At 27.1% G+C, this 15876-nt stretch overlaps 1 long non-coding RNA gene across 1 annotated transcript; it reads right to left on the reverse strand.

The window, feature by feature from the left end:
- Positions 1 to 2495: 2495 nt before the first annotated feature.
- Positions 2496 to 4487, reverse strand: LOC120267727. Its single transcript, XR_005538549.1, has 3 exons — positions 4363 to 4487; positions 3880 to 3935; positions 2496 to 3016 (listed from the first exon to the last, which is right to left on the reverse strand). It is a non-coding gene; the product is annotated as an uncharacterized LOC120267727 (long non-coding RNA).
- Between the last annotated feature and the right edge of the window lie 11389 nt (positions 4488 to 15876).

The following is a 15876-nucleotide window of genomic DNA, read 5'->3' on the forward strand; positions in this document are numbered from 1 at the left end:
GAAAATTATATAAATGTTCTACTTGATTGATTTAAATTATTTTTAATTTTGTTTGAAGTTTTGTAATCTATGTTAAAGTTGTCCTCTTATTAATCAATTAGTTGTTTGTTGAGTTACTAATCAAGTTTAATTTAAAATTGTAGGGGAAGAGGCAAGCCTAGAAAAACTCCAAGAGATAAAGAGATCCATGTTTAAGTATTGCCCATTATATCAGTTAAGGCAAGCTTCTTTGTTTCTGCTTCAGTCTCTTATGCTCGCTAATTGTATGGCAATTAATGATACTCATATAATCTATTTTTGTTAATGTTGCAGGTTTGGCTACAAATATTGCAGCTTTATGATTGTAATAGACTCCATTTTGATATTTGGTTGTAAACATGTTCATAAAATTAATACTTTCCAAATATATATATTCCCTCTTTTATACTAATTTGCCCCCAAATTATCAAATTTCTTTCTCATCATTACATTACTCATTATCACTAATAACAACCATCTAAAGAAAAAAACCCCAATTTTATAAACATTTAACAAAATAGTTATTCAGATATTTATTTATTTTTATATAACAAAATCTACAAATATAAATCAAATCATATTTGCTCTTCTTTTGAGAATACCTGACAACAACATCACTGATACCTCTCACAAACATGCAAGAATATTATAAGAAAAATGACATTTAAATATCCATATCAATAATAAAACACACACACACACACACACACACACCCATCAACTATCTCTCTCTATATGTATACATTTGTGCAACATTTGTCACTATCTAAACAAATAAAAACACCTAATAGAACTAAAGTTATCTTCCCAAAATAATTAAGATAATCAAATCATAAATAAAGGAAATAAAAAAATGATGCAATCTCTTCTGGGTCAAGGATGAAAGGGATCAAACTAGCTCTTTAATAGGTACCATAGGCACCTTCTGCCTATTCACAATGAAAGATTCAGTTTGCTCCATGCTAGAACCAAATTCTTCCATGATTGTAATCATATGAAGGAAATTTGCAAAGTACAACTCGACAAACCCATTGAAGAAGAATTGAGAAAATTCCAAGAACATTGTGTGATGGTGGGATGTTTGAGTCACACAGAAAATATTTCCTTTCAACCAAACCAAACCTATACCTTGAACATTCCATAAATTCATGTTTGCGGTGGTTTTCTTTGTTTTTTTTAATGATTGCATAAATTAAAGAAATATGCTTAACTGCTAAATGATAATCCTAATTATAGTATTGTTTTTCCCCCTCTGCTGATTCCAAATAGGGATTTGTCCAACACCTATCATCTGCTATTGCATTATCTCATCTTTGCTTGAAGATGATTAGCTTAGTACACACACACACACACACACACACACACACATGTATATATGTATATATATATATATATATATTAAAAAAAACACAATTAAGATGCCCTCCTTTGTTATATTAATGGAATCTTCAACCAATTTATACTTCAAAAATACATTACATATCACATTCATTAAAAAAGTACATCTACTATACCAAATTACAAACATGGAAAACTAGAACAAAAAAACAAAATTCTAAAAAATACAAATATTACATAAGTTTATAAAGCAAATTAAATTCATATTTCCACCTACAAACTTGACTGCAAAATTCTCTCAGTAATCCATCTTCACCTAACCATCCATTGTAAATGATATCATTGGCCTTCCGACCACAAAACTCTTTGTCACACTCCCATGCCTCCTTTTCCATCAATTTGCCTTCTATACTCCATACTATCTCTCTATAAAATTTTGCTATGACATATCGACAATTATTTATTATAGGATTACTTGATCTTTTGCTCTATATTGCTACTGAAACATTATCTATTTTCTCATAAAAAACTAAATTAATATTGTCATACCAGAAGCATATGCCATTTGATCTTTATACAAAATAATCTCTACTGCATATTCTGCAAGCAAATAACCTTTAAAAACAACATTCTGTAAATATTGGATGCCTAAATCCATGTTCAGCTTTATACCTTCTACCTACAAATCAATTTTAAAAATTAGTTTCTGACAAGCTTCTAGATTTCAACTTGATGCACAATTATGAAGAAAAGTAATATATTCTTCCAAGCTAATATACCGTAAATTATCTATCCCCATCATCTGGAAAACTCTCTAACTTTTGGATGCTTCATAAAAACCCTTACAACTAGAAAAACCCACGTCATTATTATTGAAATAAATAGTTTTTTTAATTATATGAATGAATTAAATTACCAGCAACGTAAAATTTTGAGATTATGAAGAGATTTAAGATGTTTAAGCTATACATCCAAGGATTTCTTCAATCATATCTTGAGTAAGTTTTTCAATAAAACCACTGCAATATTGATCTACCATTCTAAGTCAAACAAAAACATAATAAACACATAATAAAAAAAAAGAAACAATGCACAAAAAAAAAAAAACTAATGCAAGAAGTACAAGGAAATACATAGAAGAAAAGATGTAAACTTATTTTATAAAAAGAAAGCTTATTGCAACGGAGGTCTTGCTGCTCAGTATTTTTGATGATGTTACAAATGATAATGATGATGACGATGGTGATGATGATGATCAGTCTTACTATGGTTTTAGAAATGATCCTGATGATGCTTAATCTTGATGCGGTGGAGGTCGTAGCGCTATTGTCACGCCTTGATCCTAGCCGGGCACGTGGCAATCTCCACGACAACAAGGAGGGGACCCTACAGCATCCCACCCCCTAGTCACCGTCAGGCTCCAAAACAACCCTGCTAACACAACTTACTAAAAAAAGATATAAGGTACGCAACAGGACCAGCTAAGGTTCCACATACAACCAAAAAGATACAACAACAAAGTACAGAAATAGTACACAAAATTCAAGTCTAGTGGATCCATAAAATTTACATGCAGACTGAACTAACTTAAACAAGGGGGGAAAAAAAAAGGTAGGTCACCCTACTGCCTGTCCTGCACAACCCAGTCCAATGTCGTAGTCTGAGAAAAAAAAAAGGTGAGTGGTGAGTAACAGGTGTTACCCAGTGAGTGGTGTCAGCATAGATATAAGGGAGTAGTACAATATTTCCAATAATAATTCACAATTATAGTAACATATAAAAGAAGTTCCAAGTATTCAACAAACTATTAGAGATCAAAATGATTTATAAATAGTACAGGTAAGTAGCATTTTCCAACACATTGAACACCGTTCAAAATATAGGCTGGCCTCAAACAACTCCCAAGCTAATTGTGGCCGCGAATAGCTAAGGGACCACCAAGGTGTTTTAAGACTTTTAAAAATTCAAGAATGTTGCCTTCCTTGGTGTTGGCCACTGAGATCCCCGTGTGGTGACCCCGGGTATCTCACATATAAGTACTCCCTGTCAATGGTTCCGCGCACCTCTTGACCAGGGTAAACTCAGGGTTGACTACGCCGCCTCCCATTAGGCCGGACCGTGGAACCCCACACTGCAGTGTCGGACTAAAGTCCGCTGTCACCATCAAAATCCGAATTCCACAATGCAAGTCTTTCCGATTCCAACTCGAGGAATCAAGCATTTGATGTGTAAATACGAAAATATGCATTAATCCATATTACATTTGCATGTAAAATACATTTACATGTAAGCATGTCCTTCCAAGATAAACACGTATAAGTATACTAAAATTATTTTGCCAAATAACTCATTACTCAAAATATCCATATGTATATCCATATATATATATATATATATATATCTATCAAACGAATATGATTTATCATCAAATCTATGATAGGAAACATATGAAGAAATACTATAATACTCCTACTAAATCTATGTAATTAACAAGTAAACCACTCACTGAACCCGTCGTCTCACCTCGAGACACGCACACTGGTCAGCAGTTTCCTTCCCCTTAGAAGATGCCTCACCACCTAGATTCAAACAGGGAATCTAAGAACCCATACACTCAAGAATGGAAACTAAAATGCATACAAATGCCTCGTTACATGTTGAACATGTAACGTTAGAGTTTTAGGGGAAAATGCCATCATTTCGGACCCAAACGACCTCAGATCAAAAAAGTAAAACAACTTCCAATGAATTCCAAGGAAAAAGGGCTTCGATTTGGACCAAAGAAATACAAGAACCGGCCTTTTTATGATGGGTTTTCGATGATTTACAACACCAAAACACAAAATTCCTTAACAAACATACCCACACATGAATAACAAGATCGAGGGCTTCGATTTGAGCCTAAAATCAACTCAAACCAATATTGATTTCTAGGGTTTCAAGAATTTTTGAAAATAATTAAATACGAAGAAAATACTATGAGAAAATCTTGAATCGAAGCCTTACCAACCTCAGGAGCATGAGAGGAAGAAAGCAGAGCCGTTGATTCGTCGAAAGAGCAAGTCGACACAATTTTTTTTTCAAGGAAATAGATTCGGCCGAATAAGGAAAACAAGAAAAAAAGCATGGAACATGAGAAGAAAGAAAGAAATGTATGAAAGGGAGCAAGCCACATCTGCTCTTATCCTCATTCAGATTTTTTTTTAATTTTTTTTAAAACATAAATTACTGAAATGCCCCTTATAAGAGAAAATTGAAAAAAATGAGCCCAAAAGACCGTTTTGCCTTTGGTTTTCGGCTGGTTTTCACACATAGCCTATTGTGCACTCATGCAAGGATGCCACTAGTGCAAAATGACCATTTTGCCCCTAATACATGCACAAAAAATCTAAAAAAAGCATGAGATCAAAAATTGTCAGGACAGGGTATCACAGCTATGGTCGGAGGAAAATTGAGAGGCAAGTGTAAAACTTGATGGAAGAAAAGCCTTATGGTGTAGTGCTACCCTAGACCCATCTTTGCTTATGTGATGGCTAGTAATCAAACATCATGTAAACAAATAAATTAATTAAATTAAATACTAATAGAAAGTATAATGTAAAGAACAAGCAATGTCAATTTAGAAAGAAAAAATGAAAAAGACATCATATCAATTATTAAACTAATTATCTATATATAATAATTTTATACAGTAAATGAGATATATCATAATATTTTCCTACTTAGTATATCTCTATATCTATCTATCTATCGATATTTTTAATATTACTTAAAAAAAAAAATTCTATCTCTTTCTTTCACTTTTATTTTAGAAAAATATCAAAACTTTTCACAAATTAATACATACTGTTTAAAAATAATAAATTTCCAAAAATACCTTCTCAAATCAAACATCATATAAAAAAATGAATTAAAATAAATATTAATATAAAGTACATTGTAAAGGACACACAATGTCAATTTAGGGGTTAAAAAAAATTAAAAAAAGACATCATAACAATTATAGAGCTTATTATCCACCATCAACTATCAATTATATATAATAATTATATATAATAAATGAGATATATCATAATATTTTATTACTTAATCTCTCTCTATATCTACCTACCTATCTATCTTTTTAATATTATTTTTTCAAAAAAAAAAAAAAAATCCACCATCAATTCTCAATTATACATAATAACTATATATAGTGAATGAGATATATCTCATAATTTTTGGCTACTTAGTCTCTATATGATAATGATGATGTTTAAATACACCTCTAAAAAAAAAGAAAGAAAGAAAAATAACGATTGTGGGGCATCCACTGTTACATAATGCTGGGATCTGAGTACCTCCTCGATTTCAGATATTGTAATTTGTTTTGTATTTCAGTAGTTTTCTCTTTTTTATATATTTTATTTTTTGTTTATTTCATTAATTGATAGAAAATCATTGTCAATATGTGTGGGTGTTAATTAAAAATATTTACTATTTACAAGAACAAGTACATTTGAACATGGCTCTTTCAAAATTTATGTAGAATATAAACCGAATGCATAAATATAAAACTATTGAATTAGGAAAAAAGATTCTCATTTGCTTGGTTTTGATGGGCTGTTTTTATTTATTTATTTTTAGTGGATCCCATACCAACCTTGTCTCTCTCAATGCAATTAAAAATGTTTTTTTTTTAACTGAGCATATATATATATATAATTTTACTTTTTTTATATTTGTATGTTTGTTGATTCTTATGCACATGCAAATGCTAGCTTAATTTCATATATATATATATATATTGAATACATTAATTTATATAGATATATTTGAAAAAAAAAAAAACATGTTTTTGATATATATATTATTATCATTTGCTATTCACTCAAGCGTGCACACACACACACACACACACTCTCTCTCTCTCTATATATATATATATAATATTTTAACCAATTTCAAAAACGGAAGAAAGAAACAAACAAAATATGCTCACCTTAAGTCCCGATTCACTATCACATTGCAAAAAAAATTTATCTTACCTCTGCTTCACACGCTACTTTATTGATATCAACAAATTAATTCCTAGGTTTAAAATAATAAAGTTTAAAAAACACACATGAAAAATTATTATTCGATTTATTGACATTTAACACATTACTTAAAATATATATATATATATATATATATATATATATATATATATATATATATATATATATATGTTTTAGATATATATTATAATCTTTTACTCCTTATATTCCCCCTCTCTCTCTCTATATATATATCGACCTATATATCTATCTATCTATCTATCTATCTATCTATGTTTTTAATCATAACTTTATATATATATATAACTATCTCTTTCTTTAGTTTTTTTTTTATTTTTCTAAAATTATCAAATTTTTTACAGATTGTAATACATATAGTTTAAAAATAATAAAATCCCAAAAACATGTTGAAAATATTTATTACTTGGTTTATTAACATTTAATAAATTACTTTATGTATATAATTTATTGATATTTACTATATTGCCCCTACCTATAATTTCTGGACCCGCACCTAATTTATTTATGAGCCAACATTAAAATATTTGATGAAAGCCGACAAATCATCATCATAATAATGTTAAGTTTAAATTAAGGCGATGAACAAACAAATGTTTAAATAAATAAAATAAAATTTGATTTATTACTGTTTTGGATGCATGCATTGATTAATTACTAAAAAAACATAATAAAAAACATAAGATATAAAGATATGATGCCACACTTAGATTATTTTTTCAAAATAATAAATCGCACTATTACAAACTTTTGATTTAACAGCATTGATTACTTTCTAAAAATACATTTCCATTTTCATTTGTAAAAAGTCATCTTAATAAAATTAAAATTACCTAATTTGTTTACATAAATAGAAAATAAAAGCTACAAATATATATATATATATATATATATATATATATATATATATATATATATATATATATATATATATAAGTGGATTAACCACTAATCTATTAAATAAGGACAGTACAACATAGACCGATAATTAGAAAAACACTTAAAAGAGAAAAACTAAAACCAAAAGAAGATCGAACAAAATTGAGTGCTATCACAAAAGACAATATACTTCACATCAACATACACACAAAAGCAAAAGGAATACAAAAAATAGTCAAAATTAAATTGCCTAGGTCCACCTCCTTTAGCAAACGCCATGAAATCAAGTGAGTGCCTAAGGTTCTGAATAGAGACATCTGAGAAGCGTTGATTAGAGTTCTTATCTGTAGAAATCCAAGCAATAACAATATAAATAATTTTGTTAATAATAGAAAGATGACAAGATGCATGAAAATTTAAAATCGGTTATATATATACATATGTTTCAACAACAAGTTTTTTTTTTAATCTTTTTTGAAAAAAAAATTACTTCAAAAACAAAAACACAACCTTAAAAAAAGAAAAAAAGAAAAAAAGAAAGAATTACATCATTGTTACCCTGTCACTTGAAACATAGGTATAGCAAGATTATCTTTGGATTACATTGTTTGAACTATGTACTAAAGTTTAAATAAATATATATAGAGAATTAAACATTAAAAATAGAGAGAGAGATAGAGAGAGAGAGAGAGAGTGTGTGTACAAGAGAAGTATGAAGACCACAATAATCCAAATTTTTTCGAATAATAAATGAAATAAATTTATCTATCTAGGGGCAAAAAATATAAAACAATAAAAGATCAAGCATAATAACATATTGATATTATGATAGTCTATTAGTATAATATATTTAATTGACTTATACTAATAAATAACCATACATTATATAAATTATGTTTATTATATACTTTACTTATGAAAGGAAAATAAATGGAACAAACCACTCAAAGCCAAATAGCACCAGCTACTTTCAACATGGGAATAAGCTCGCCAGAGACATGAATAGCTATAAGCCGATCAAAACCTCTAGCCAATTCCCCCCAATGAATACCAATAGAAACAACAATGCAACCAAAGTCTTATCATCTCTACTAAGAATCCTTTCAACGTTACACATTAATGTCATCCTCGCTACAAACCACTCACTAACTTCATGCATTGTTGGATAAGCTTTCAATTCTTCAAACAATCCTTGAGCAACATAACTCATATACCAACCTCTTTTACCTATAATAACCACCATACTTTTTTTCACAATTGGTATTAGGCCTTCCTTTTTCATTGCTACCATCAATAATTGCTCCATCACTATCTCTCTATCAAAGAGTCTCAAATATAACATCGGTTGTTCTTCCCACCTTCTTCATTATATAGCAAAATCTTATATATATATATATATATAAACTAAATTATTTAGGTGTCATCAATATATACTGATATTACCAATGTGTTATTTGTACTTATTCCCTTCACTCATGAAACTACTTCAAATACATAAAAGAAAAACCTTAACAAAATTTCCATAAATAAAGGCAATTTACAAATGGAATTTTCCAAAAAATTTTTTGTTTTTAAAATAATAATAATAATATAAAAATATACAAAAAGTTAAAGATATTTATTGTGCTATTAAAATTAAATAATAATAATATATACATATATAATAATACTAATCATATGAAAACAAACAACAAAAAAATGTCCCAGAAAAAATTATTTGAGTAAAAATTATTTGAGTTAGTAATATAAAAATATATGGAAACAATTTTGACAATATTTCAGACCCTATTAAAGAGTCTGAAATGTAACATACAACTATGTCAAATATAGAAGATAATGAACTTAACCAAATTCCCAAATGTAAAAGGTAGTTAAAAAATTAGATATAGTCAAATTATTTTGCGTAAAGTTAATATTTGTTGAAAAATAGAAAATTTCAATAACATATCTCATAGATTAATCAAACTGGATCCAAACTTCCGCTTATAATCACACAAGAAAATTTCAATTTAAAAACAACCTTTTTCCATTTCTAATCCTTTGCTAATTCATTTTAAAAACGGAATAGAAACGAAATTTTTTCATTCCTAAAAAATTCATTGCTAATTTTTTTATCGATGGAACTAATAGTTCGTTTCATAATCAGAAATGGATTACCAACGGAATTAAATACGTTTCAGAAACGGATTTAATTCCGTTGCTAATCCATTTCTTATATGTTTTTATTTATAAATTGATTTAATTCTGTTACAAAGTTCAGAAACGGATTTAATTCCGTTGCAAATCAATTTTAAATTCTAAAAATGATTAAAAACACAATTGCAATCCATTTTTAAATTAAAAAAATTTAATCCATGGTGGACATTAATTTAAACATCATCTCCTATCGATCTTGTTCTTTTATAATCAATGACTATAATCTTTTATAATCATGAATCAAATTCCATTATAAGTCAAGAAGAAGAAAGAGTTTACATAACATTAAAAAAAAAAAATTACAATGAGAATAAAACTCTAAATATAAGCCTCTCTTGTTAATTTACACCTCCAAATTCACTTTTAAGAATTCAGCTTGCAATCCCCAATATGATGTAAAAAAGTAGTCACCTATAGAAAAAAAAAACATCATAATTAATTACAATACGGAAAATTTGGATCATCTTAGATGATTAACAAAACCACATTAGGTTTTTTAAGAGAATAAGATGCATTTGCATCTTTTGGAAACTTAAGACACAAGAAGATACCTTATCCTCTAATAATGAACTAAGACATAAAACTCCTTGTTCAGCTAATGAGCTCCATTTTTAAAATCAATTTGAAGGACAAGTGTGAATTAATTCTCTACAAGACTGTGAGACATAGTTGTATCAATGCATATGTGTTTGTATATGTGTATATATCTATACACAAACACACCGGAGGTGAATTGAGACACAAAACTTCATGTTCTCTACTTTAATTGGCACCATGAGTTGATTTGGTTCTCTACTAATTTTAATCAATATCCAAATTCATTAGTTGTTTTACATATTTTATTATTTAAGAACGGGGTTTATAAATAAATGAATTATAGCCTAAAAGAATTTATTTATACATACATACATATACATAAGTAATTTATTTTTTCTTAATAATTTTAAAATAAAAAATATATATATATATATATATTTGGTACAAAATATAAAATTAGAAACGGAGTTTACACTCGTTTTAAATTAAGAAATGGGTTCAAAAATCCATTTGAAAATTAGAAACAGATTTTTAATTCTTCATTTTTAATTTAGAAACGAAAACAAAATCCGTTTCTAATTTTAGAAACGGAGTTTCAATCCGTTTCTAAATTATGTATATTATATTAAAAAAATAGAAATAGATTTTAAATTCATTTTTAATTAAAATATATTGAATTATAAAGAATTATATAATTATGAATTTAAAAACTAGTCTAAATATTGAAAGCGGATTTTAAATCTTTTTTAGTTATAATATATATGAATTGCATATAAAGAATATATATATATATAGATAGATAGATAGATATAGATATAGAATAGAATAAATTAATTATTATATACACTAAATCCATTTTAATTTTAATAAATCATAATTCCATCGGTATATACATATAATATTTTTAAAAATAAATTATATGTATATATATAAGTAATTTATGAGTTTTTAATATACTTTTAAAACAAAACATATATTTTCCACAAAATATAAAATTGGGAAGGGACTTAGAGTCTATTTCTAATCTGATTCTAAATTAGAAATGGATTAGAAATAAACTTATAATCCATTTCTAAATTAGAAACTAATTAGAAACAAAGTCGATTTCCATTTTTATGTTAGAAACAGAATTGTATTTTGTTTCTAATTTAGAAACGGATTTCGATTCTGGTTCTAATCTGTTACAAAATCCGATTCTATATTTTGGTTTGTAATCCATCAGTTTCTTGTAGTAATAGTATACAATGAAATTACATATATACTGATATTAATATAAAAATATACATAAACAATTTTAATAACCTTAGCTTGAATAGTTTTAAAGAGGACAAAGTTCATGTGCAACAAATCTGATAAGATCTTTATGCATAACTAATATGACAAATATAAAAACTATACATCAGATTAGTACCTAAACAACATTATCTTTCCACCAAATCATTATTAAAAAATCATATATATATATGATTTTTTTGAAATGTTAATCACAACTAAGAAGTAAGTTAGCCATTCATAAGTACTATGATAAGAATTACTAACATATATACATATATATACATACACATGTCACAAATGAAACATCAACAACAAGACAATATATCAATAATAAGAGAACACTTTTTAATGCTGGGAAAAATGCTAGAAAATAAAAGTCATAGTTGATAGTGACTATCAAATTCATGACATTTTATTTTTAAATCCTAACTAAGAAAGGAGACACTTATGAGGCAAATTAATTAGACATAAAAAATAACATATCTGATACCAAAGTAGACATGGATGAGACCAAAACCTCCAATAATTTAAGTAGCAAATCATAAAAAATCTTTAGAGAAGATTCATCCTTTTCAAAAACTTTTCAAAGCCCTAAAGGCCAGGAAAAGAACATCAACTCTATTTTTTTTTACCCTGATACAAATCATGTCTACTTTATCTTTCATCATTTGATTATGACCTCATAAAAAAAAAATAGTTCACTATAATAATATCGTACTTCTATCTCTCCCCATCACTGTCAAGAGATATAAAGCAAACAAAGAAAATCTAAACATATGCCTTCATTTCTCACTAAATAATTAAGGATCATTGAACATGGCCATCCACTAACACATTTAATTATTCAAACCAGTAAAATATACATATATATGTAGATTTTAAAAAAACATTGTACAATGATTAACACCTTAAACATAGTAGATGACTTGAATATTAAAATCTATTAAATCATATTCAAACCCATGCTCATTTTGTCAATCTCCACTATATATGACTTAGTGACTACTACAATGTTTATCAATAGCAAATAAAAATACATGTATAAATAAAATCTAACATGAATACAAGGTACCAAAGAGATAAACCAATGAGAGAAAGCATGCATAGTAGCTCAAAATGGAAACATGACAAATGAAAACATCTTTAAAGCTGCTACAAATGATATCTTCTTTATTTTTAACATGAGCTTTTGATCTCATAAAACTATATAATATATAGTTCATTATAATAATATTATTATCTTGCATGTTCTATTTTTTTGTTCGCATATAAACAAAAAATATGATTCAAATGATTTAAAATAGGGAAAAAATCTTGTCAAGAGATACAAATCAAGCTAAGAGTATCTAAACCTAAGCCTAAAACTATATAATATATATTACACTATAATAATATTATCTCACACATATTTTACCTCTTTCATCCACTTCTAAAAAAAAATACAATTTAAATATTTTTAAATAGAAAAAAAACCTATCAAGAGATACGAATCAAACTAAGAGAATCTAAACCTAGGCCTTAATTTCTCCCTAAATAATTAATGTTGCATTTGACAAAAGATACAATTCAAATGATTTTAAATAAAAAAAAATCCCTGCCAAGCGATACGAATCAAGCTAATGGATTCTAAACCTAAACCTAAAACTATATAATATATATTTCACTATAATAATATTATTTCATTCATATATTCTACCTCTTTTGTCCGCATCTAAAAAAAAAGATATTATTTAAATGTTTTAAAATAGGAAAAAAAATCCTATCAAGATATACGAATTAAACTAAGAAAATCTAACCCTTAGGCCTTAATTTCTCCCCTAAATAATTAATGTCCATTTAACACGGGCATAAAGTGGCACATTAAATTATTCAAACCATTTAATAATAAAATAAAATTATATATATATATATATATATTAATTATGTTCTATGCCTTTCTAAAATTATAATTATAGTCTATCTTTGCTTGATTTTAACCATTATCACCTTAAACATAGTATATGCCTTAAGTATAAAAAATTACTAAAGCATAAAAACCACATGTTCATTTTATCATACTCAATATTTTTTAATTGACCATTACAACGTTTTTTTCCTTCTAAATAATTCACAAAGTCTGACATTCCTGCAACTTTATGTTGTTTCAATTATTTCAATAATTCACAGTCCATGACAAATTAAGGCCTTTAGTAACGCACAAGCATTGATTTATTCTCTATAAAGCTAAACCATATTCTCCACAGTTCATTTATAATATTCATTCAACTTTACACTGTTTCAACCTAACCAAAGAGAAACTGTAAAATAAAATGAAGGAAGAAAAAGGAAGCACTATGTCCAAGTTCAAAAGTGTTTGTGTTTTTTACTGTAGTAATGTAGGAAAAAAAGTTACCAAAATGTTGCTATTAATCTTGCTAAAGAACTAGTTTAGTTTCTATTTGTTTAGTTATTACCATTTATCTTTAAATTCTTCTTTTTCTTTTTTTTTTTCCTCAATTCTTCTTCTTGAAACATAAGTAAATTATTGAACGCTGTTGAGATACATTAGTAAATGTTGCAATTTTCAGGTGTTGAAGAACATTGATTTGGTATATGGAGAAGGGAGTATTTGATTAATGGGTTTGATTTCTCAGACTGTATATGATGGTGGTAGGAATATTCTAGGCTATGGTTCCCTTTTTTCCCCGAACATTTTTCTCAAAAACATTATTTTACCTTCATTTATCTAATGAAAATCTTCTAATATTATTAACGAAATCTTCTATCCATGTATTTAGTGTCATTCCAAAGGTTGTAATGGCTAGAGAGGTAGGAAATAAGTTGTTTCATTTTTCCCCACTCTTTCTGATGTGTAGAATTTATTTTGTCCTATAATTAAAAACATATCCTTGCATTTCTCCACATATATCAAAACATATTCTACAATACTATGTTTTTATTTTATTTTCTATTTTCCCATTTGATTTTAATATTACTAGTGTCACTAATGGAGAAGTGAAACCAGTTATAGACATGCACCATAGAAAAGCAGAGATGTTTAACCATTCTGATGCCTTTATTGCTTTGCTAGATTAGTACATAAATTGCATTTATATCACTCAATATTGCATATAATTAAAACTCATTTTCTTTCTATTTTTTATAACAAATATATATTGATGCTTGCCATTCAAACTTTCAATGAGAAATAGAATGAAAAGAAAGATACTTTCCTCATTTGGATCACTTAAGACACGCATAAATTAGCTATTTTGAAATTTTTATTATATATCCTCCAGCAAAGCTTACTAATAGTTATCATAGAACACTAATCTTCCATTAAAAAAATAGCATTTTCAAAATACTTTAATTTTATTATCACTCTTTATCACTTATCATACTTAAAATTCACAAATCCTCTCATTGATCATTATATCTACTTTCTTCTAGTAGATAATTGAAAATGTGAAAAAAATTACTCATTTAAGTATTTTTTATTATTCAAGAGGTTATGGAACTCTTGAAGAATTTTTTGAAGTGATTAGCTGGACACAATTAGGCATACATAACAAACCGGTAATTTGATCTCAATGCTCTATATACACACATGAAATTATAAAAAGAAGATAACTAACTTATGCTTTGTTGCAGATTGGTTTTCTGAATGTTAACGAATACTATAACTCACTGCTTTCATGCACCTACCAAGTTCTAGAGGAAGGGTTCATCAACCCAACCACATGGTAGGTCATCATCTCTGTTTCAAATGCAAAGGAACTGATTGATAAACTCGAAGTAATAATTATAAAATTTTGAGAACTATTTACTAAATGTTCTATTTCAATCATAATTATTGATTATTTGGAATTTAATTATGATTATAGGAATATTGTCCACATCATGAACAAGTTGCAACAAAACTAAATTGGAAGCATGAGGATCTTGCATAATGCCATCTTAGCGACAACGTTGCTCTTAAATAACAAAAAATCTAGATAAATTAGATTTGGTTCATTATATGTAATACTTAAGTCTCTATGTTTGGCAAAACTATTAACAATATATATCTATCTGCTTCTTAATAATATTTACTGCATTATAACTTACATATCAATTTGTCAAAAGAAATAGAATGCATTAATGTTAATCTATATTTGTTCTAATTCAAAGGAATTGCAATCATGAAAATTTTTACATATTGTATTTAACAACATAGAAAAGTCTATAAGGAAGAACACAACTATGACGATGTTGTATACATGCCTATTAATAATTACAAAATGAAACGGGGGAAAATATTATTATGAAAATGTTAATATTAACATATGATATATATATATATATATATATATATATATATATATAAGAATGAAATTAACATAATCATATTTATTTAATCTAAAATAACATTCATAAGCGTGTTATGCCTATCTTTCATTTGCCTTAAGGTTTGAATTGAAGTTAATTTCTTATCTCTTAATTATATGTATTTCAGACATTTTCCTTCTTAAGCATGTAGATCTTTTTTGTTATCTTTCTATCATTATATGCAAATATAATTTAAAAAAAAAATCCTAAGAAATGAAATTCTTACAAG

This window comes from Dioscorea cayenensis, chromosome 8, assembly GCF_009730915.1.
Source record: "Dioscorea cayenensis subsp. rotundata cultivar TDr96_F1 chromosome 8, TDr96_F1_v2_PseudoChromosome.rev07_lg8_w22 25.fasta, whole genome shotgun sequence".
Taxonomy (NCBI): Eukaryota; Viridiplantae; Streptophyta; class Magnoliopsida; order Dioscoreales; family Dioscoreaceae; genus Dioscorea; species Dioscorea cayenensis.